Source organism: Varanus komodoensis, unplaced genomic scaffold, assembly GCF_004798865.1.
Source record: "Varanus komodoensis strain SLA01 unplaced genomic scaffold, ASM479886v1 scaffold3, whole genome shotgun sequence".
Lineage (NCBI taxonomy): Eukaryota > Metazoa > Chordata > Lepidosauria > Squamata > Varanidae > Varanus > Varanus komodoensis.
Window position 1 is genome coordinate 17086864 of NW_025335761.1, and position 25497 is coordinate 17112360.

Genomic DNA, 25497 nt, shown 5'->3' on the forward strand with positions numbered 1-25497 from the left:
GTCAGATCACTTCCTAGTGAGGTTTGTGCTCGAGAGCTATCTTTCCCTCTGTAAGGGTGCAGACCCGATTGTGTGGGTCTGCCCCCGGAGCCAGATGGATCCGGAAGGATTCCTGAAGGCCCTGGGGGAGTTTCCGGCTGACAAGACGGGTGCTCCTGTCGAGGCTCTGGTTGAACTGTGGAATGGGGAGATGACCAGGGCTGTAGACACGATCGCTCCTAAACGTCCTCTCCCACCGGGCAGAGCCCGCTCTTCCCCTTCGTATACCCCTGAATTGAGGGCGATGAAGCAGGTTGGGAGACGGCTAGAGCGTAGGTGGAGGAAATCATGGGATGAATCTGACCGAACACACTTAAGAGCCCACTATCGGGCCTATGCTGTGGCGGTGAGGGCGGCAAAAAAGAGATTCTTTTCCGCTTCCATTGCCTTCTCACAATGCCGTCCGGCGGAGCTCTTTCGAGTGGTGCAAGGCCTGGTTTGTCCAGGTCCGAAAGAAGAGCTGATTCCACCCTCAAAGGCCCGCTGTGACGACTATGCCGGGCATTTCAGGGAGAAAATTGCTCAGATTCGTCACGAGCTGGATTCCACTATTGATTCAGAGTTTTTAAGGGAGACACCAACGCTACCGTCTGGTCCAGAATTATTGGATGAATTTCAGTTATTGTGGCCCGATGATGTGGACAAGGTGCTTGGATGAGTACGTCCTACCACTTGCCTTTTGGACCCTTGCCCGTCTTGGTTAATAAAGGATTCCAAGCACGGGATTGGAACCTGGAACTTGGAAGTGGTTAACGCTTCTCTGAGGGAGGGTCGGGTGCCTGCCCCTTTAAAGGAGGCGGTAGTCCGACCAGTCCTGAAGAAGGCGTCACTGGATCCAGGGATGGCCACTAATTGTAGACCAGTGACCAACATTCCGTTTCTGGGCAAGTGGTGGCGGGACAACTCCAAGCACTCTTGGATGAAACTGATTATCTGGACCCATTTCAGTCCAGCTTCAGACCCAGGTACGGTACTGAATCTGCCTTGGTTGCCCTGTATGATGACCTGTGCAGGGAGAAGGACAGGGGGAGTGCGTCCCTGTTGGTTCTCCTGGACCTCTCAGTGGCTTTCGATACCATCGACCATGGTATCCTTCTGGATAGGCTTGCGGGATTGGGGGTCGGAGGCACCGCCTTGCGGTGGTTCCACTCCTATCTCAACGGCCGATTCCAGAAGGTGGTGCTGGGGGACTATGGCTCTGCGCCATGGCAGCTTTGCCATGGAGTACCGCAGGGGTCCATTTTGTCCCCTTTGCTGTTCAACATCTACATGAAACCGCTGGGAGAGGTCATCAGGAGGTGTGGGCTGCGGAACCATCAGTACGCTGATGATACCCAGCTCTACCTCTCGTTTTCCACCAATCCAGGTGAGGCAGTGGCTGTACTGAACCGGTGCCTGGCCGAGGTAATGGGCTGGATGAGGGCCAATAAACTGAAGCTCAATCCAGACAAGACGGAGGTCCTGTTGGTTGGCGGTTCTGGCTTCGGAGAAGGTGAATTGAACCTTGTCCTGAACGGGGTTGCACTCCCTCCTAGGGACAAGGTCCGCAGCTTGGGAGTGCTCCTCGACCCGGAGCTTTCACTCGAAGCTCAGGTGACAGCAGCGGCGAGGAGCTCTTTCCTCCAGCTTCGGCTGATTCATCAGCTGCGCCCCTACCTGGAGTACAACTGCCTTGCAACAGTGACTCATGCGCTGGTGACTTCCCGTCTTGAATTCTGTAACGCGCTCTACATGGGGCTACCCTTGAAGACGGTCCAGATACTTCAATTGGTTCAGAATCGAGCTGCCAGGCTGCTGACGGGGACTGGACGTTATGTTCACATGACTCAAGTTCTCCGTCAGCTTCACTGGCTCCCCATTGAAGTCCAGGCCCAATTCAAGGTGTTGGTGATGACCTATAAAGCCCTAAACGGCTTGGGTCCTGGTTACCTGAAGGAGCGCTTACATCCATATATGCCCAGTCGCCCCCTGAGATCGGCAGGAGAGGCCCTTCTCCGGGAGCCCTCCGTGAGAGAAATTAGGAGGGTGGCTACTCGGAGGAGGGCTTTCTCAGCGGTGGCGCCTAAGTTATGGAATGTGCTCCCCAGAGAGGTCCGTCTGGCGCCGTCGTTATTTGTTTTTCGGCACCAGGTGAAGACCTTTTTATTTAAGCAACATTTTAAATGTTAATACTACTGAATTTTATCTGGCCAGGGCGGCTTATTTTATATTGTGTGTATATTGTATTTTAAATTATTATTAGTATACTAATATGTATATTTTAATTTATGTGGTTTTATTTATTGTTGTAAGCCACCCCGAGGCTTCGGCGAATGGGGCGGCATAAAAATGTTTTAATAAATAAAATAATAAATAAATAAATATCCAACCTGCTTATTTCACTGATCATTTATAATGCAAGCCTATATATGCTTACTTAGACTGAGTTCCATAGAACTTACACCCTGGTAAGTGACAATAGGATTGTAGCATTTTATTTTGTATTTTATCACTGTAACCTGCCCAGGGAGCCATATGGCTGATGGGGTGGGGTAGAAATTTAATAAATAAATAAATAAATAAATAAATAAATAAAATAAAATATTCTGATGAAACAACTGAAATGACAGTACTTAATTCTCCATGCTCTACATTTCCTTGTATAGTTCAAGGTGCCTAACAGCAGAAAATATAAAATGCAATTAAAATCATCAGCACCATCAAAAGCGCGTACAAAATAGCCTACATAACATTGTACTTTCCTTTTATAAGAGAATGGCTTATAGAGGCATAAAACAGCAAAAATAAAATGCAAGTATTTGTAAGTTAGAAATATTTTCTTCTAGAATTATTTTAAACAATGTAAATGGAGCGGCATGGCAACCCACTGTGGGCAGCTAGCCATGATGGATTGTTGTATGATTCCTAGCTTGACCACTAAACACAGGGTGGTTTATTTTTCCTGAGCAAGTCGTGGGTTGTTCTGGTGGTTGCTCATACCCCAGTGGTTTGCTGCATTATTCACAGTCAGGAGAGCAGTTTTACCGTGGGTCACTGTCATCCTTTGTGATTGGTCAGTTTCCTTCCACAGAAAGCATTTCAGGTCAGAGATGCTGAAATCTGAATGTATTTGTTGACATTTTATTTTTCTCTGGAGATTAAGAAATTAAATCAAAATAACCTAATAATCATTCAAGACAGTCTTTTGATACGGCTTTTGTAAAACATGAATAGGAAGGCCTGTGGTTACTGCCTCTGTAAATCTGCAGTGAAATCCTGAGGGTAAATATTATTATATATATTTAACTGCATGGCACTGATAAGTCCCAGAGGAAGAAATATTTGATAAGGGCTTTTCAGTTTGCAAACAGGAAATGCTGACTCAAAATAAATGTTCTGAAGCTATGTTAGGGAGAAATTGTAATTAGTATTAACAAATACACGGGTGCGGGGGGAGCGCCTTCAAAGTCAAAGTGAGTAAGAATGCACAGGAAGTTCTTTTTGTTTACAACTATAGCAGAGTAACTGATTCATTGTTGTTCATCTGCTAACAGAACAAAGTCCTAGTGGGCTCAAGTCTTTGTACTTACCAAGGTGAAGAGGGCCACATCATCCATTAAATATTCACATATTCCTTGTATAGGTCCTTGTTTTTCAGTATAGCACTAACAATATGAGTGTTTTTAAAAGCTAAAATTTTAGAACTGTGAGATACTGAGCATTCCTAAAGCAGCAGCATTTCCATAGTAAGATGCTACACTTGGGAATGAACTTTATGACAGTGCATTGCTGTGAATCAAAGTAGTACTCTCCTGTGGAACTATAATAATTGTCAACCAGTTCTCCGCACTTATCTGATATTTCTATGGTAACAAAATAGTTACTTTGCATCCACTATTCTGTAATAGGGTTTTTTAAAAAAAATACTGTCATTTGGATCTCTCTTATCTATCATTTAACTTCCTGTGTTCACTGCAATGTGTAATGTTTTAAAGAGTAGCCTATAACAGTGTTACATTTGAACCTTCAAAGCAAGGTGTGAAGAGAACACAGAGCAAATGCATATTTGATGTTTGTCAGCAGGTTTTTAATATACCATAAAGTGAAGACATAACTGCATCCAAGCTTGCTGTATTTTAAAATGCAGTTGTGGGAGCAATACTTAACCAAAGAGTTGACAGGAAAGGGAAGTGTATTTGTTGTTGCAATCAAAAGAAACACTCAGTGCGTGATTATCTTGTGTCAGATTAGATTGGTTGTGGGATGTTGCTTAACATGTTTGGTTGTCATTACTGTACTGCACTTACAGCAAAAAAGCACTGCTAGCAACACCACTAACCATTGTTTTTATTTAATAGCTTTTGAAGGTACAGTATTTGCCACAAGCCCCAAATTGATGACCATTGATCTTTTCATGTTTCTATATGTTATTTTTGTATGATACTTTTTAAAAGGTAGCATTCCTGGTCCTCAGAGGGAATGAAAAATAAAAGTGATTTTTTTAAAGCTAGGGGCAAACATAACAATTACCATTTCCCCAGTAAACAGATTCAGAAGGTGCAATTATATGGTAGAAAGATGATGTGATGGGGAAAGACATTTCTCATTTTCTCACATAAAATTTAAGCTGCTATTCTTGGTGGATTCTTACCCCAAATAAAAGCAGACCTTTTCTTGTTGTCTGTTTAGAATCATTGTTGACATCTGAGTAAAACATTGATAAAAGAAATAGCACTTTTGGAAGGATATTTATTTCAGTTGCTGAGATCTTTACCATGAAATTGGCAATGACATCCAGAAGTTCAGATTTGTCCTACTTCTTTACATAATCTTCTGTTCCACTGTATGAACTGTACAATTTTTTTTACAGTTTTTAGTTCTCCAGCTAGCCATTCTCCCAAACAGTCTGCAGGTTGAATGTCAATTCTACAAGCTTCTTTTTAGTTGTATGTAGAGTATTAAAACCAATTCACTCTGATTTATTATTATCGTATGTCCTGATACACTTCCATGTATTGATATTGTTTCAGTTCCTTAAATTATTTCTCTGATTATCATAAAGTAAGGATATGTTTTATGCTGGAAACTGCACTGGAAATTTGAATGAACTTTATTTTGACAGGAGGATTTTTAGGTCAAACCAGATAATACATATGGGGAGCAATCCTATGGCTCCTAACATGGTAAGAGGGGCCATAGGAATTTTTGGATCCCCATCTCCTCCAAGGTGAGAGACTGAGCTCCAACTTTGGAATTGAAAATCAGATCTCTCTCTCTCTCTCTCTCTCTCTTTCTCACACACACCCTGTCTTCATCCTTTATTAGCTGGTGCAGAAGAATGACACCAGCTGCTCTCTGGGGTTGAAAATGCAAGTTCAAAGAGGAGTAAAGGGGGGCATGGGAAGATGAGAGTTGGTGTTCAGGAACACACTTGGCATTTGTCTGGGGTTTTCACGCTGCATAAATTGCAGCAAGGGAGCACCATTGATTATCTCACAGGAAAGGACACATGGGTCAAGGTAGTATAAAATTATAGAAAAGTCAGGCATAGTATCAGGATCGTCTTGCTTACGTCTGCCATGTGTCTCTTGGTCATGCAACTTTCCTCAGAGCAACAATAGTTTCTTTTGCACATTTTGGCTTGCTCTTCAGTGAAAGCGTTTCCCAGAGAAGCTTACATGTGATCAATAGAACAAAACAGTATCTGCCCACAGGCTTACAAATCAAAAGACATGACACAAAAGTTAAGGCATAGAGAGAAAAGAGGAAACCTAGGCAGCAGTGCTTAAAATTAAATGGTAGCTGTTATAATAACCAACTGAAAACAGTTCAGGGAGAAGAGGGCCCCAGTGGAACTCATCTGTCAGAAGGACTGAGGCAGTCAGCTTGCTTCCTGTCCCCCTGTGCTACAGTTGAATGGGCATAACAGACAAATTGCGAGAGCATGGGTCACCCTCCTCTATGGGTTAGTGTTTGCTTCTTTATTTGATTTTTACCCTGCCTGTCTACCAAAAAATGGCTCTCCAGGGTTGGCACATTTAGAATTTTGAAAGACTATTGTGAGTACTCTCAAAAATTGACTTCCCTGGGGGCTCGCCCATTCACAGAATGGCTACCATTGTGGGCAGGGGCAGTCACCAAACACTTATTTCCCAGAATCTAACTATAATAAGGATAAAGTGGAAGAAGCTTACCCAAGAGGCCTAAGTACAAGGCAGAGATGGGGCCTGAACACTGAAACAGAAAGCTGTTTATTTGAGCCCAAACAAAGATGTTGGACAGTGGCAATTTCTTATGGTATTCTGGTCTTTCAGTTTAAGAGTAAAGAATTTGAAAATATGAAATTAAAACCAGGAGTTGCAGGTAGCCTGATGAGCATCAAGAGAAGTGTCCACAGGCACATGGATACCCATGATCACCATGTTGGAGACCACAGTGTTAGCATAATGCCAGCAAGAACACAAAATGTGAACTGCATTTTTATGAAGCTTTCATGACTGCACCTCTCAGTAGCTATCTGGCTGGACCAGGAGTGGTGGTGATATTGGAGTGCCCATTTGGTTGAGTAGTGGATAAAGGATAAAGATATTGGATAAAGGATCATTGGAGTGCCCCTGTGGTTGAGTAGTGAAACAAAGGTTCTGCCATTGTTGATCTCACATTTCTATTGCTTATACAAATGTCATCTGTTGGGCTAATACCTTGGCAACCTTGATCTATCTGATGAGGTTTGCAAATGTGCAAAATTTCACAGTGATCTGAAACAAATGGCCAAAAATAAAATCAGTGGAAAACTGCTGAAAATTGAGACAGTTATATTTTTACTTTAAGCTGCAACCTGACATAGGTTTCAAATTCTGGGGGACAGTACTGATACTCCTTATTCAAGCTTATCTAGGAGCCTCTCATTGTTTTGGTGAAATTCTAAGCAGCTTTTAAAAAGTTGTCAAGGCCTTTCTGCCCCATGAGAGCCTGTGACAGCTACTGATGGCAAAGTTATGTTGGGCATGCTCTGTTTCACTCTGAAGCTAGAATGCTGCCAGCACCCTATTGTTTGAAGATAAATTCCAGAGTACTGCGGGGGGGGGGGGGTGGTAATAGAAACCTGTCAACAAAGAGAGAGGTAATTTTGAAGACTAAATGAACCACTCTCAGTGATTGATCTATTACATCTGAAGAAAGTGAGATAAAGGAGACAGCCTGGTTGGAATTCTGTGCAGGCTTACTCAGAAGTAAGCTTTCCTAAACATACAGGGATGTGCCTATTCATTTGTACACATAGTTAATTATTTACTCTTTTTAGTTTGTGTTTTGGATTTTTCCTGACCATTGTCATATTTCCTTGTTTACAACCATGGAAAATGAATGATTTAAAAATATCATCTGGCTTCAGAGCAGAGTTAAAGCTATCTCATGTTGACTCAAGATCCACAAAGCCAGGAAATCGGAAGCTAAGACTGATACCTTAACAGATGGCTCATAGAGCAAATACAGGACTTGGACAATGTGGGTGCCAGGCAGATCATCCTCCCATCTGGACTTGTGCCTCAAAGACATAGGAAAAGTGTAGGTGCAATGGAGGGTATGGTGTAATCAAGCACAATTTGTGACATCGCACAACATTATTAATCATAGGAACTGGTTGTTAAGTAATCAACCTTCACTTCCAATGTGTTTTGGCTTTGTGATACTTGAGGCAACATGATTATCTTGGTCTTAAACCTGCAAGTTTTTCCTATCCTGAATTAGTATTTATGTAACTTGTTGTACATGTACCTTATAGAAAAAAATGGTAGAGAAAAGCTACATTTAAAGAAATTGTCATAATTTTTAATGATGACTTCCAAATACATATCCATGGAATTGTAGACTTATTCTTCAAGTAAGTGATTTGGCTTAAGATGTTACGTGTCTGTAGGCACAGTTAAAATGAAATCTAACTCTTTTGTCTCTGGGCAATACAAGATTGCTGCCTGACAGCTGACAACACAACAACATATTGTGGGTAAAACAATTCCTAGAACAATTCATGTGTTCTCAAGTGGCTTGTTGGGAAAAACAAAACAAGCTAACTTGTAGGAAGCAGTCTGGGTTCAGATGACACAACAAGGGCTGTCTTGCCATGTATACCAGGCTGTTGAGTATGTGTTAAGGATAGAAAAGGAGAGTTCTAAGGAATGGGCAGAAGAAGACAAGGCAATGATTAGAGAGAAGGGAATAGAGGAAATGATGGGCAGCTTTTTCAGGATGAAAAATATTGGAAGAATACGATGAGGTGAGTGGAAGTATGTCGCATGGAACAAGATGGTAGTATTTTCAGAGAAGAAGCGAGGCAAATATCAAGATATGAAATGAGAAAAGGATGGGGGCAATTTAGGTGAACAACCTGAAATGCAGAGAGGAGTAGCATAGAACAGCATCACCATCCCACTGCTTCAAATGCTGAGAAGCAGTGGGATGCTGATGAATAGTTGGGCTGCAACTGAGACTTGATCTATTGTGGGGCAGGAATAATTTACCAGTGGATATTTGATGTAACTTACTTTGCTACCTTACATTGATGAACAATCTTTCTACCTGCACTTACGAGTATGTCAAGTGAATTGTTCAGGTTCCTCTGATGGTTAGGCCCTGGGCAAAACTTACCATTTCCAATAGAATATATATTCTCAAGGGAGGAGAAAAAAACTTTGTGAGAGGACAAATATGTTGGCAAGCAAACATGGTGTAATCTTTTTCTAAATGGTCCATATCTAAAACTCACAACAGCAAAGCAGATAATACTAGTGAAACAGTGTTTGTGTTCCAAAATTCTTTATTGGCTGAGTAATTAAATAGCTTATATTGATAATTGTGTGCTGAAAGTTCTAATGAACCTGTTCAGACATTCCTAGTGAAAGTATTTTACCTAAAATATAAAATATAACAGCTACTTTCCTTGAAAGTCTTGCAGGTATTTTACTTTTTATGGATGCTTTCCTGGTTAAATGGATAGACATGTAGTTGCTATAACAACATTTATATTCTTTAAATGCATTAATTTGGGAGTTTTTTCCTTTTTCTGAGGAGATAAGCTGTGTGGCAGAAGATACATTGTTAAGATTGTGACATGGAAAATATAGATTTCTAAGGAGTGGGCTTGAAGTGACAAAAGAAGGGGAAATCCTTTTGCAAAAGGAAAGAAAACTTTTGTAGGAGAGTGAACCTGTGGTCCCTAGTCAACATCTAGGAGCCTGTGAGATAATTTGGATTTCTGGATCAAAGGCTGGAGACAGAGTTCCAAATCTGGAGCTACGCTCTAATCTTTTAAATAGGAATGGCTGAACAGCATCTATACTCTGATCCCTGTACGCATACATCTTGCAGCTCATGCAGCTGTTTCTCTGGGGGTGAGACATTTTAAAGAGGTGGTAAAAACAGTGTTAGGGGTAGGGAATCTTCCTTCCCTCCTGCTGCCAGGTGCTCCAGCTTGACAGCCAAAATGCCATCTCAACAAGATGCTCATAAACATCTGAGTTTGGGAGCCTGTGAGCATCAATGATGCACTCAACAGAATCACCCGCTAAGAAAATTGTGCTTGGTCAGATGCTTGGACTGAGGATGTGGTGGTGGTATGGTTCACTTGAATTTAAGGTAGGCTAGATGGCAATGTGGAGGTAGCGAGACCAGGAATACAAAATTCTTCCTGATTACTGAAACCCTAGGTCTCCATAGTATTTTTCGGTCGGTGTCACCTTAAGCAATTATCAGAGCATTTCTAAGAGTAGAACTGAATATGAGATGCAGAATTCAAGTTTTGTGTGTGTGTCAGTTTTTCTGGTACAGATTGGACATTAAGGATTTAAAGGAACATTTTTCTGATCCTTCTTACTACAAAGACTGACTTGGCCTTATGGGGGCAATATGCAACTTCTCTGAAGTCAGAGAGGGATTTCATGGTCAAGGGCTGTGGCTTTAGTGCTCTTTGCCTCTTCTTATGACTAGCAGAGGCAGAATATGCCACCTAAAGTAAGCAGACATATGCAACTTTACCTTATTTGCATAATCAGACAATTGCATTTTTCCTGGCATAGAATGTAGGTTAACTTGGCACAGATTTATGTATTTGCTCAGAGAGTACATGTTAGCCCTGAATGCATGTCAAAATAGAAGGTATTTAATTTTGTAGAAGCAAGGCATCAGCAGCTCTTATTCAAATGTTGGAATACCTCTCTAGTTGACAAAAATGGTCCAGGGCAGTGTTCCCATTGACTGTGTCGTATCTGGGCACTGCAAGGCACCAGATGGCTGACCTATCTATGGTTAGTTGGCATACAGTCCTTGAGGTTGTTAAGTCCAGTTGTGCTGCCAAAGTAGATGAAGGGATAGAGCTGGCACTGACGTTTGTTTAGTTCATTTCTGATCCTCTCTTGGGTGGGTATCTGGAGATAGAGCAAGGTGCTGTTTCAATAAAGTAGGGCATATTGCAGGTTTTTCCTTGCTTGCCAGGAAACCTTCCACCATTCGTTTCTGGTCTTTCTATTTGTATATACACCTATGGCAGAGAAGATTTTGGAGATAAGAGCTAGAACCTAGATTTTTTGTAGTGCCCCTGTATCCCACCCCATTCTACTGTCCATGCCCAAAGGGGAAGACCTTGTTTTGTGTTTTTGTGTTTATTTTTTTAAAAAAATTTTGGCCACGACAATCGTTGCATCAAGTAGAAGATTTTGTTTTACGATGCCACTTTTTGTTACTCTCACATTTTCTTTTTCCTTGCTTCCTGAACTGACTGCTGGAACTTTGGGAAAAGGTGGAGAGAGGGGGCTCCTTTATTATCTCTGATCAGAAATAACACGGGAATTCCCCTCTATGTTGCTCCCTCTCCCAATCTGGGAGTACTAGCTGTCATTCATCCTGGGCTTCAGGCATTTGTGAGAGTGAAGAATGAGTGCACATCACTCAGTTTTGCCTCCTCACATTCTCTCCCCTGGAGGAGAACATGTGGTGCAGGCAGAGCCTCCCATCCAGTGTGCCAGAGAATGATCCACCTAATTAATTGACCAGGGCAGCTTATTTGTGCATGGAGCATTGCTAATGAGAGCGATGTTCCATTCTCAGCAAAGCAAATTCCCACCCAGCATCACCAGTGCTTCAGCTGGGAAGCAAATGAAGCTGGGGGGGTGGGGTCTGTGGCCACACCTCCAGTAGTGTTCACGGAGGACAGAATAGAGTCAATCCTTGCCCAAATTTAGTTGCCAAGTCCTAAAAAATTTCAACCTAAATTTCAACCTAGTGTAAAGTTGTGTGGCAAATGACTGATGAGGGATGGCTTGGAGTGGGGGCTCTCATGAGGCTGTGCCCTCAGACTAGAAGAGCAAATGGAGCATGAGGAAGTACCCCTTAGTGCCAAATCTCATGGGACGCTAACCATCAGTGACAGCCTCCTGTCAGTGTCTTGTCCTTATGCAGCAGCTTGCTCAAAACTTCAACTGACTTCTGAGATTAACAGAGGAATTTCAGGTTGATTTGCAGTAAATGAGAGAGCATCCATTTCTTCTTTTTCTGTCCCCAGTGCTTTTGCTTTTAACACCTGCCTCCCCTCCTTAGGCCTCTCAGAAGTTTTATATACTGTTTTGAGTGTTGAAGGCTGCATGTGATGCCGTGGTAAAGAGATCAGAAGTGCTTTGCCTGCTCTGGAGTGCTGAAGTAGAGAGGCCATTAGAAAGAAAGGAACCAAGTTATCACTTCGGGAATCTGATTAAGGATTTACTCAAACCAGATTTTTAATCCAGGTTTACAAACTGATCTCTGATCAAAAATGAACAGAAATTTTAAAAACAGTTTCCATTAATACCATTTAAGCTCATATAAAGTGCCATATATGTATGTAAAGCTCCTGGATTTTGGTATGTTGAGTGAGAATATTGTCATTTGATCTTAACCCTTTTTCATTCAGTTATCACAGTCTTTCTCTTTTTAAGTTCTGTGCTGTTGTTATCCTTCTGTTAGAGAAACAGATTGAACAGCAATAAGATGTTTATTCCAGGCAAATTAGATTTAATATTATAATACCTGCTTAGATTTTTTTAAATGGCTGCAGTTTCAGTTTATTGTCTTGTGAACTCACAGTGAAATCAGGTAACATCTTACATAGAAACAGAAACAGAGTGAGTCATAAGGATCCTCCTGGGCCATCTAGTCTGACCTCCAACTCCAGTTGGCTCCACTCATGACATGCCTACCATGTGCATGTCCAACCTATCCTTGAACACTCTTACTGATGGGGCTTCAACTGCCTCCTGTGGAAACCCATTCCATACCCTTGGGATCCTAATTGTCAGGAAGTACTTCCTGGCATCCAAATTGAACCTTGGTTCTCCGAGTTTTGCTCCATTGGAATGCATCCTGCCCTCCTCTGCAGGGGAAAAGAAATTTCTACCCACCTCTGTGTGGCACCCCCTCACATACCTGTATGTCACCAACAGATCCCCTCAGAATCTTGTCTCCTCCAGGCTGAAAAGACCCAGTTCCCTCAGGCTCACCTCATACAGCTTTCCCTGCAATCTGGCCACCATGCTTGCAGCCCTATGCTGCACTGATTCCAGCCAGGCTATATCCTTCCTCTAATGTGGAGCCCGGAACCGAACACAATACTCCAGTTGTGGGCTCACCAGGATTGTACAGAGTGGCAGTAAAATATCTCTCTCAATCTAGAAGCCACACTTCTGGCTATACAACCAAGGATGGCATTTGCTCTCTTGACTGTTGCATCACACTGCTGACTCATGTTTAGTCTGTAGTCAAGCAGTACCCCAAGATCCCTTTCATAACGGCTGTTCTCCAGCCACTTGTCCCCTAACTTGTACCTATGACACCCATTCCTATGCCCCAAGTGTAAGACCTTGCACTTATCTGCATCGAACACCATCCTGTTATCCCCTGCCCACTTCCATAGTCTGTCCAGATCCTTCTGGATCTGGAGTACCTGCTCCTCAATTGTGGCACTGTCCTCATTTTAGTATCATCTGCGAATATGATCAGCAGACTAGTCACCCCTTCTTCCATGTTGTTGATGAAAAGATTGAACAGGATGGGTCCCAGGACAGAGCCCTGGGGGACCCTGCTTGTCACCGTCTGCCATCCCAATGATTCCCCTCTAATAGTTATCCTCTGCTTTCATTCCATCAGCCATGCCATAATCCATTGGACAGTGCATTGGTTTATCCCAAACTTCTCAGTTTCTCAACCAGGATATCGTGGGGTACTTTGTCAAAGGCCTTGCTGAAATCCAGGTAAACCACATCCACCATGTCCCCTCCATCTAGCCACCTCGAAACCTTGTCACAGAATTCCACAAGGTTGATCTGGCAGGACCTGTTCATTGTAGTAACATTCATTTTTCAGATCAGCAGATTTTTCAATGGGAAACAAAATAAAATGGCTTTAATGCTGCTTGTAGGTTATATTTGCATATATTTCAATACAGAGGTATAAATGTTTAATAGGTTTCTAACTACCATAAACCCAAATAAATACTTTTTAAAATTATTGTCTAAGATGCCTTCAACATTCATATGTGTTTTGTGCTTGGATGAATGAGTATATTTGCAGCATATTCAGAAGTTTCATAAACTTGGTTTAATCAGCCTTAAGCAATGAAAGTGAACCATACGTTTTTGGTTTTCTTTTTAATGGATCACAGAGAAATGCGCTTTTTAAAGCTCATACTTATGCATAGTACATCTTTCTACTTATGGAGCGAAGACTAAGGCAATAAAGTCATAGTACATTCATTTCAGTTTTGGTTTTCAGTGATAGCCTACATAACATTCCATAATTCATTTAGACACTTCTGTTTATACTCCTAGGATTTACACCAGATTTTTAAAAACATGGATGACTGCCCCAGAAGTTCAACTTCCCAATTTGCAACTTACGTGCTTTGCACTCTTGATGCTTTCATTTTGATGAATGGGAATTTTTCATTTTGATGAATGTGTTAATTTGTATGAAGAACCAAGAATGGTGTTGTCCTCCAAATAGCGCTAGGGAATTGTATGTCAATGAGTCAGTCCATTGCTGAGAACTGAACTGATGGACCACCCCACTCCCTTGTCTTTTATCTATATGTGTATACACGTACACATATATTTTATTTACATACCACCAACACTAAGTCTACTCACAAGACAGATGTTGAAAATGATGTTCCCACCCTCTCAAAATCTAAAGGAGTTTGAAACTGATTGAATGAATCAGTTCAAACATATGTGTAGCAGTAGTAACTGCTTAATTTATAGTCAGTTTTTCTTAAGTGTACCAAAAATCTGAAAGGAAAGGTGAAATGAAACTAAGGAGTAATTATTGTGTGTAATTGCATAGCAAAAACATAGAAAAAAAGTTTCTCCTAATGCTTCCTGATAACCTGGAAACAATAGGTGGTGATTGGTAGTTGCCAGGTTACCACATGCATGATTTCCCTGCAGTTCCCTTCCTTTCCCTTTTTAGTTTAACATTTTGTAGTTCTGCCAACAAAAGTGCCAGAAGGAACCTGTGTTGCCAATACAATGAATACACAAATGGGTGATAGCTAAAGATGTTATTAAGGAGGAGCAAATTAATAAAGTAGAAGAAAACAAAATACTGCAGAGGAAAATTACAAAGTTATGTCCCTATATTAGCCTGGGGATCCCACTAACATATGCCTTATGTGGCACCTTTCTGTATCAGCCTGCTCTGAGATCCCACTGTGGGAGTGCCTCAGGGATTCATATATACTATTATGTTCATAGTAACCCACCTCTATCCTGGATATAGTCCAGTTGCTTTGAGAATGCTTGGCAACAATCCAGAATTGCTCACTCCATCTCAGCTACTCTGAATATCCTTGAGATCTCCCCAAAGACTTACCTAAGTTGTTCACCCTCAAACAGTTAACTGACTCTGGAAAGAAGCATACGAGGGTAGCGAACTAGTGCAACAGGCCCATAGAGAAGCCTAGGCACAATTGCTCTACCCTGCTAATTCCTCAAAATGACAATTGTTTTCCATGTTCCCATATTAGACCCTCATTGTGATCCCTGGATTCACCTGGCAGCCTTCAGTGGATTGCGGATTGAAACAGTTGACAGTCCACATGTTGTCAGTCCCTGTTGCAACTGCTGTTTGACTGCTCTTAGAGCCTCACAACTTAGAGACTGGTGCACAGGATCACCTATAATACCTCAATTCAATCTAACATTCTTGTTTCAAATTAAAAGTAGTATTATCCAGAATGTGTATTTCTTTGCACTTGCTGGGGAGGAGGCAGAGAGAAAGACTTAAAGCAGAATTTTACACAACACAAATAATATGTGCAGACAGATGTCCAGCACTCTAGCGTCTGTCCTAAAGCAACTAAATGCAGACTGTAGCATCCAGGATATAGACTTTTCTAATGTAAATGGAGCAGACTTTTAGAATTAAATTCTTCTGTCCTCTGTTGTCCTGATGAGGTATGAGACCTGGAGGAGGTGCACAGTGCTCATTCTCATGGGCCAAGCCAGGAGTCGCATCAGGACCTTGGATAGTGTACTGCAGGGTGTGCTGGCAGCATATTTTCACTTAAAGGAGGTGCTATCCCAGTAAAGGACTGCACTCAACTGAGGACTCATGGAGGCTGCAGAGCTTGGTCTTTCAGTGGAGTCTTCCTTACTGGGTATTCTTTGCAGATATTAAGGGACCAGTGTCTGTTGTTGCAGACTTGGGGTCTTTAATGCCTGAGATGCCAGAGAGTCATTCTCCTTGTAAACGTATTCACCTTCCCCTTTACCTTTTCATATTTTCTTGTGTTACAACCCAGAATTAAAATGGATTTAGTTGCCATTGTTACCTCTTGATGTACACAAGATACCCAACAGTGTGAAGGGGCAAAATATTTTTATTATGGCAAAATTATGCAAACAAAAACAAGCTGACACTTGTTGATTGCATAAATATTCACCCTCTTAGCCACAACATGGCTAAATACGCTGTGGTGTAACTGTCTCTAGAAGTCACAAAAGTCTCTAAGTAATTGAATGGAGTTCATCTGTGCTTGTTAAATTCATTTCAGTTCCAGCTAGTAATGGAAGAAAGTATGGAAAAGACAAAACAGGGTGAATACTTCTGCTAAGCACAAAAGGCTCAGGCCAAGATGGTATAGAATGGGTGTTAACGGTTCCCATGGAAGCAGGCTGACATTTGATCTCTAAATCCTCCCTGGTGTCATGCAAGTCCTTAGAACAAGGGAATATTGCATGCACAAACTGGTTTTAACTCTTCCTGAAAATGCACCACTTCCCATATGTAAGCTTGACTTTTCCCCTTCTTTTTTAATTTGGACTAATTATTGTTGTCTGTGCAATTGATTTTTCTCCTAAACATGTTGTAATAGTGACTTATTTTTATCTCTAGGTTATACATTTCAGTGTGTAGATGTTGAAGTTGAAGCCCATCAGTTTGCCAAGATGCCATGAAACTGCAGTAGGTGTTTTTTTCTTTCCTGATTTACCTCTTCAGCTTTCTTTGCCAGTTCTGTATATGTACATGTGAATTCTTTCAGCTTCATTCATAGTCTGTGGCTGATATTATTGCTATGTGCTGTGTGACAGGGCTATAGAACATCCCTGTTTAATATACTTATTTATTCATTTTAGAGGGGTCAGTTTAAATCTGGACATCTGAAATAAAATCTAGGCTCATCAAGCAGAAAGTGGATTAATTTCACCTTCTGTCAAATAACACATTGCTAAAGCAGTTCACTTGAAATGCAAATCCCTTTTTTATTTTTAGCAAACAATTAATCCCTCACAGGAGAATGTGGGTGCAATTGTCGAATCTAGCAAAGGACTGCTATTAAGCCAACTGCCACAGCAGGTGTTGGGTGGAATCTCCTTCAGCTCTTACCAGCTAAGATGTGCTGCCTTTTCATTGTAAAGATAGCAGAATGAAGTGGTCCCTAAAGCAGCTGTGGCCCTGCATATGTTGTTGGGCTGTAACTTCCATCACTCTTGATTATTCTCCATACCGATGGGAGTTACAGTCTAGCAATATCTGGAGGATCACCAGAGCACCCTCCACTTTCATGTGCATTCCCCCTCTTCCTTTATTGTATCAGAGATGTTCTTCTTTCTGTCTTCGGGATCTGAATCTTATTATTCCTCAAAGGCTTATCAGGTGCTCTCTTAATTCCACTTCACAGTGCTTCTGCTTGTATGAAAGGTGAAGTAGTCTGTGGGTAAAATTGGAGCAACTGATTTTGAAGAAGGGATTTAGGTGATCTGTAAAAGTGATCTGAAGTATTTCGAACACAGACTAAGGCTCTGTTAGCATAATCGATGTTAGAAGAAGTAGTTGCCTTGCTTTCCTAATGTTGCAGTGATCCTCTCTCAGCTGCTTCCCATAAACTTTGTTCAGTGTTTTTTTGTATAACTCTAAAACCTGAGTATGTATTATGTCCAAATGTGCACTATTACATTAAAAATACCAGAATTTCATTGGGTTGTCATTTTTTGTAGAAGTTTCATCAGAATATAAAGTTTTAGCAGAAAGTAGGAACTTCAGCAAAATCACTAATTTACCAATGTTCCAGAGTTACTTTCCATGAATTTTCTTTTGACCCAGTTAAGAGTCTTGATACCCTGTAGGCTATGCTGTTGGCATAGTCATGCCATTTTGGATGACCTCTCCACTGCAGCCAATCACATTGAATGTCAATGTAATGCTATGGTCCACTGTAGTGTAGATTAAAAAAAAAATAGCATCCAGACATGTCTTTTTTCCTGTCCTAAAATCAGACCTCTCCCAAAAGTATTCACAACAAAATTTGCTGCAGTAAAATATCACTTATAACAATGTTGTGGATCTAGTGCAGAAACTGCACTTTAAAATAAATTTAAGTAGGCTGACCTTGCCTTGGGAGAGTTCTGGTATTTGCATTCCCCCCCCCCCCCCCTGTGCAATAGCTTGGGGGAAGTCCTGCTATCTCCTGTGTCTCTCCATGGGTCCTCAGACTAAGGCCCGTGGGCCAGATCTGGCCCGCCATGCCCATTTGACCGGCCCGCCCCACAGGTTTTGCACTCGCCGGGCATGTGGCTTGTTCACAAGGAGGTGGTTTTAGACTCGCTCAGAGAAAACGATCTCCTCACAAGCAAGCCGCCACCTCGCCTCGCATGCGTGCGCATGTGCGCCCCCGCCCCCTCACCAGCCTGCACCCCCCTGCCGGCACCACCTTGGCAGCCCGCGCCCACCGCTGGCACCTGTCAACTAGCCCCCTTTAGAAAAAGTTTGAGGAACCCTGGCTCCAGAGTATATGGGCTCTGCCCCCAACTCAGGATTGGAGCAGATTTTTAGAAAAATAGAAACACTGTGCCCACGTGTAGTTTCCACTTCCTTGTTATTTTCTCAAGTAATTAGCAATTTGGGGAGCACAACATGTGCATGGGATTTAACCCTTTGCCTCCAGATCCAGCTCTGACCACTCCCAGTGAGTGTGGCAACTGCAGCCAGGGTTGGGGAAAGCCTGTTCTGGAGCTGTAGGGCAGGCAAAGGGTTACTCTCTGTTGCCGTCTCTTGCTCATATGCTTTACACTTCTTAAAAGAAGGTGATCAAGAGAACACATGTGCAGGGAAACTATTTATTTCATTTCTGTACCACCCAATAGCGGAAGCTCTGCGGAACACTGCAGTTGCTGTGTTTCCATTTAAAATGCACGGATGCTTGGGAGTAATCCTTTGCCAGTAGTTTCTTTATTTAATGGGAAAAAGGCAAAGGTATATGTCTCCGTAGAAATGCATTTTTATATGAAGGACATATTTTATATTTGTCTTCATTTACCCAGGCAAAGAAGTAGTTCAAGAAGCCACAGTGATATATTTAAAGGAATTACTGTATTCAAATACATTTATATGTTATGTTGTATCCCATCAAGTCATCCCCAACTTATGGTTGACTCTATGAATAAAACCCTTCAAAATGTCCGATCTCTGACAGCCCTGCTCAGCTCTTGTAAATATATGAAAGGTATAAGCCAGTTTTTAAGAACACCCGTATGGATATAATTTAGGGACAGAGGTTCCTGCTCTTAATAAAGTGCATGCATGTGTGGTGGGGGAGGGGAGGGGAGGGGAGAGATGTGTTTGTGGTCCCTAATTCTGGCCAATCTTGGGACACAAAAGAGCTGCCCCTCCTAGCCTTATAGTAAAAGGTCACCACGGTGTAATTAAAGAGGTCAGTCAGTTCATTCTTGCTTTTGTATCATGAAATATTTAACTGCTATGAAGCAATGGGTGGTCAATTCAGCTAACACCCTAGGATCAACATGTAACTTTGTGCTTTGCCAAACCCACTCAGCTTTTTTCTTTTCTGCTATTGATGCTTATGCAGTTTTGTTTTGCTTTTCATTTCTACTTTAATTACAAAAGTATCTGTGGCAACTTGAAATAAGTTTTGAAGGAGAACAACTATGTTTTCAACTTTTTTACGGAAAGTCTCACTACAGATTAAACATATAATTTAGTTTTACTTTTGCATGAACATAACTTGTCTGGAAAGCATAAATTATCACAGAGGTACTGTAATTTACAACTGAAGAGCAAACCTACATATTTTTGAGCAGTATTGATTTTACAAATGAACCAGATAGGCTTTGCATCTCTCTGCAGGTTTATATTTACTTTGCAGTACCTTAAAGCTTTCAGCAGTATGCATCATTTGAGGGAAATGGCAGTATATTCCTGGATATATCCTTTAGTGAGATAGTGTGTTATAAAATCCTTATGGCATTTGGAAAGAGCTGACAGAAACAGTCTTAAACCAATTCAGTGCTTTTGGTATCTCATATGAGGCCTTTCCTCCTTCCATCACTACAGGATACAAGCATGGAACCAAACTCTTTGAATTTTCCATTTTGTGTAAGACATGTGTGGCAGTGGCAGTGGAAGCATCTGGGTGGTTCCTGGGAATGGATCTGAGCTGGCAGAAATTCAGAAATTCTTACAGTCATGACTATGAGTGGATTTGAAGTACATAGATTGGGTCCAGATTTTTTCTCAGCAGTTTTTCGGTAGCATCCTCAGAGGTTGCAGTGCACAAAGAAATCATAAATACACTTCTAGTTCCCTCTTAAATTTGGCTGTACGCAGAGTATCAAACTAAAGTAAAAACAGTAGGACACTGCATGATGCTCTTGTCTTGCTTTTAGCTATGGTCAAATGCAGAGTAGAAATGCGTTTTGTAATATGCTCAGAGAAATTAGTTATTGGGTGCTTCAGAAATGTAATAATTAAATAGACTAGTGTAAATAAGGACAGTTGAAATGAACTAAAATTCCTCAAACTTGCCACTTCCCTGCATTTGATTCTTGAAACAATATAGCAACAGCCCTGCCCTTGATCTGATCAAAGACCTGTTTGGGCAGGCCAGAGTGAGAACCAGATACCTGTGGGAATCCAACAAGTATGATATAATTTCTGTCCCACAAAAATTGGTATTTGAAAGCATGTTGCCTCTGATCTCCAAGGTAGCATATCGACATCACAATTGATACACATAGATTGCCTTACTATCTATGTAAATTTGTTTAATCCCCTTTCAAAGCTATATAAATTGGTGGCTATCATCACATTATGTCACATGTTGATGATAGTTAATTCCACAGTTTAACTATGAACTGTTTATCTGTCCTGAATCTTCCACCATTCAGCTTTGTTGGATGATCCCAGGTTCTAAAACTATGAAAGAAGGAGAAAAATGTCTGTATCCGAGCATGAGGAGCCCCAGTGACAAAGCCACTGAGCTCTAGTGACAAAGTGTCAGCTCACTAGCTGGTTGAGCAACAGGGTGAGGAGAAGGTAAGTGCAGTTTTCTGATCTCTATTAATTACTGTAGATAACCATCCCAAACTGATATATGATTAATGGGAGAAAGGACAAGGGCACAGCAAGAGGGCAAAATGCCCAAAGGGATAATCCTGCACAGACTGATGCTAGGAAACTAAATTTCAGAGAAAAAAGCCAGCAAGAACCTCCAGCTCCTACAACCTGCATATAAACCAAATCCTTAATAAAGTAAACTCAGCCTTAGAAGGAGAGGAAACCAATACATATATCTGTACTCACCAGGCCACAGTGCAGGCCTAGCTAATAGGAGAGACTGCTTATAAACATCAGGGAAGGCTAATTGCAGTTTGGGCCCAATAAGAGACAAGCTCACAAACCAAAGCTCAGAAATAACGGAGGAATCACAGCAATCACTCAGATTTAGATCACACACAAAGCAAGTCAGACTTCCAAACAACTGCCCTTCACTAATCACTTATCTTTGGAACATCTCCATTCCCACAGGGGACAGCTGCCTAACCATTAGCACACATTCCTAAGCTAGGGTAGACCAAGAGTAGCAGTTGGGCCAGGCCACCTAGACCTATATAAGAAGGCAAACTTGTGAGGGAGTCAGTTCTCTGAGCATGAGGAGCCACAGTGGTGATGCTTCTCAGCCCCAGTGACAAAGCGTCAGCCTGCAAGTGAATTGAGTAACAGGGCAAGTTGTGCAACCAGGCAAGGAGGCCAGAGTGTGGGAGTTTGCCCTTCCCTTCTCTAGTCAGGAGGGTAAAGTGTGAGTAACCACTAAAGAGTAAATTCACCACCCTCTCCTAATAGAATAAAGAAACATAATGACATTTAAATTCCTCTAGGTTTTTCAGGTGAACAAACCCAATAATAATACCAGTTAAACCAAATATGAAAGTAGAAACAGCAGGGGTGTGGGGGCTATCCAGTGTATTGCACTGAGTGCCATACATGTGACTACCTGCCAACTGGACAGAAGCTGTGCTTGGTGTAATGAGCTCCTGGCTCCCAGGGAATATATGCCAAGGCTGCTGACCTGGAGAAACAAAGAAAGGTAGACAGGCTGGATGACAACCTCTCCCCGCCCCCCGGGTCCCAACTCCTGGGTGACAGCTCCTCTGCTGTCATGGAGAAAGGGTGTCTTGGGGAAGGAGGGTGTCATTCTGAAGAAGAGAAAAATGATCCATTTCATTCCTTGGAAGGTGAGCATGTATCCTGTTGCACTGAGGATATTCCTCTGGGAAGTTTGGGGGAGGCTTCTGGTAGTGGGACATTCAGTCATGAGAAACATAGATAGCCGGGTTTGCAGTGGGCATATAGACTACATGATGAATTGCCTGCCTGGTGCGAAGGTTGTGGAAATTACATTCCATCTAAATAACCTTGTAGATAGTGCAGGGATGGAGTCTTTGGTTGGGTCCATGTTGGTACCTGTGTCATAGAGAAATGTAATCCCCTAGAAAGGCAAATCTAGGTTGCTAGGTAGCAGGTTGAAATTTAGGATCCCCAAGGTGGCTTTCTCTGAAATGCTACTGGTTCTATGCACAGGGCCAGGTAGACAGGTGCATCTGAGGAATCTCCATACATGAATGAGACAATGGTGTAGAGAGAAGAGTTTCAGATTTCTTAGGTACTGGGGAACATTTTGGGACAAGCTGCTCCTGTACAGGAGGAATGGGCTTCACTTCAACCAGAGTGGATCCAGGCTGCTGGCACGTAACATTACGAAAACTGGCAGAGCAGCTTTTAAACTGAACCCAGGGGAGAAGGCCAACAGGGGCTGGTTCAGGTCAAATTATCCTTAGAAGATGAAGGTGAGGAAATTTGTAATTGCCCAAATGTAGGAGAGAAGCAAATAGTCAATGAGGTTACAATGAGACTTGATAACCAGCTGAAGGGGACTAAATGCCAGAACAAAAGTTGCATGCATCTGAAAAGGATGTTGTGCTTAGGTGTTTCTGTGTAAATGCTAGAAGCCTTACGGCTAAAATGGGAGAACTGGAGTACCTGCTGATAGAGGAGAAGCTAGTTACAGTGGGCATTATAATGGAGCAGAAATAACCAATGGGACATAACTATATAGTAAATACTGGGAAGGGTATACCAGCAGAGTTGCTGCCCTTTATGTTAAAGAGGGCATAGAGTCCAGCAGACTTGATCATCTAAAGTGTGAAGACTCCTGCAGAGAAGCACTATGGGTGAAAGTTCCTGGCTCCAAAACAAACTTAGTCATAAGAGTATTCTAGTGGTGGGCAGCTCAATGAAAATGTCAGCCCAGTGTGCAGCTGCTGTGAAAACAGCAAACTCCATGCTAGGTATAATTAGGAACAGAATAGAAAATAGAACTGACCGCCAAAATCTTACTCCCTTTATACAAATCTTTGGTGCAACCACAGTTGGAATCTTGTGTTCAGTTCTACTTGCCTTACCTAATGAGAAAGGACATTATTAAGGTGGGAAATTTGCAGAGAAGGGCAACACAAATTATCAAGGGACTGGCGCAACTCCCTACAAGGAGTGACAACAGCAACTGGGACTGTTTAGCTTAGAAAAAAGACAAGTAAGGGGAGACATGATGTAGGTTTTTTAGATAATGCATGGTGTGGAAAAGGACAGAGGGAGAGATTTCTCTCTCTCTTTTTCCCATAACATCTGAACCCAGGGTCATCCCATGATGCTTGATTGGTGGGAGGTTTAGGACAGATAAAAAGAAGTACTTCTTTGCACGGCATTTATTTAAACAATGAAATTTGCTGTGATGGAAGGTGGCGAAGGCTACCAGTTTTGATGTCTTTAAAAGAGGATTGGACAGATTCATTGAGGAGGACACTGTCAGTGGCCTCTAACCTTGCTGACTAAGTGCTGCTTCCTTTAGCAATAGTGACATACCCAAATACACCAATTGCTAAGTAGCATGAGCAGGAGGAGGTCTTGCATCCATCCTGCTTGTGGGATCCTGTGGGCAGCTGGTTTGCTGCCATGTGTACGGAGCGTTTGACTAGATGTCCTTGGGTCTGATTCCACTTGGCTTTTCTTAAGTTCTTGTGTTGTTATCCACTTTCTCTACAGCATTCATAATTTTATAACTTGTCTATCGTGTCACACTGCCTATTTTCTGAAGTAAAAAGCCTCAAACATAGCCATACTCATATGGAGATACCTCCTTTGCACCCCAGTTAATCAATTGAAAAGTTAGGCCAATCCCTGGGAACTCAAGCCAGCCCATTGGTCATGATAGCCTTATGTTTATCTTTCCTTGTGGAGTTTTTTTTTTTCTGGGCGGGGGGGTGGTATGTATGGCCAAATGTGTTTATACAATATATGAATTCTTCTTCAAACGAGTTAAACTTTTTATAAAACAGTTATCTATGTGATTATATAAGAAACTGTAGTAAAAAAATACAGTGGAAGGCTGATTAAGCCGTTTGATGCTAAGGAACAGGCATACGCCTACACATGTGCTGTAGGTAATTTGCTTGTGAGGATTTTGAATTTGAATCTAACTCAAGTTGTTTATGTAATTATTTATATAATATATACAAAACCGAAAAATGCAGGCAGGAACATATGGGAATAGTTTCTATTATTGACCATAATTAATGAGGAAAGCAGAACATTCTGAAAAAAATAACCCTATCCATTGGCACTTATCCAGGATTGTGTCTGACTGCTTCCTTATTAAAGGAAAGGGTTTATCAGTGTTGAAGGCTACCTATGATTAACATTGCTTCCAATTTCTGTCCAATATTAAATATGAAGGGCTAGATTTATTGCTAAATGTAGACAAATCTACCTGTGGAATTTGCAGAGAACCTCCCCCACCCCCCGTTCCACCTGGTACCTTTGTATCTTCAGACATTTACTGAGCATTTTAAGAATCTGTGGCACTGATTACTTAAATCTGGTCCCTAGAGGCTTCTGAGCAGACTAAGGCCTATAGTAAAGATTGTTCCCCTTCCATAAATCATTGGGGTGGGGGAGCACAGAGGTATTGCTCTCTGCGTGCTATCTGCCTCAAGTCTGTGAATGTTTCCAGGTAGGTAGGTAGGTAGGTATGAAGGAGCTCCCAGGATGGTCTTCTAAATGAGCACTGCATTCCCCACATTGCTTTATGTCCTTCCTAACGTAACCCCAACAAGCCAGTTTTCATTGTACATGGCGGTTGCCCACACATGAGCATTCTCTACTTAACAAGTGAGCATTCAGACATGCACCCAGTCTTGCAAGTGGTACAGTCTTGCAAGACCAGCACAGCATCATTCTGTTCAGTGTTTTGCTTGGCTCCTACAGGTGGATTTTTTCATTTCAGTGGATGAAAATGGAACACCTCTGGGAAGTATTGTCCTGATGGAAATCCCCTGTCTACTCAAATGACTGAAAAAGGGGCATGGTTGCTTCTCTTTTAATCAAGGGAGTTGTTGGATCCAGTGCAGAAAGTGAATCAATTTTGTAAGAGAGAGGGGTCAGCTTGTTTTTCTGGTTGATGAAAATAGGCACACCCTCTTTTCTGCACATACATCCCAATCATAAATAGATCTCTGAAATGCAAAGATTCTCAAACATTTATCTTAGCAACCTTCCTCAAGTATGTGACAATATGAGACTGAAGGTGCAGGCTCTAGTGCATAG

The 25497-nt window shown here is 41.8% G+C and overlaps 1 protein-coding gene across 6 annotated transcripts in view; it reads left to right on the forward strand.

The window, feature by feature from the left end:
- The window catches only part of SIPA1L1 (signal induced proliferation associated 1 like 1), a 174481-nt gene that overhangs the window by 72708 nt on the left and 76276 nt on the right, over positions 1 to 25497 (forward strand). For 4 of the 6 annotated variants that reach the window (XM_044435574.1, XM_044435578.1, XM_044435577.1 and 1 more), the window contains exon 3: positions 16435 to 16503. The gene's annotated coding sequence lies outside the window, so the exon portion shown is untranslated. Of the gene's footprint in view, positions 1 to 16434; positions 16504 to 20723; positions 20872 to 25497 lie in introns of all 6 variants that reach the window. The other 2 variants (XM_044435575.1, XM_044435576.1) reach the window with 1 other exon arrangement.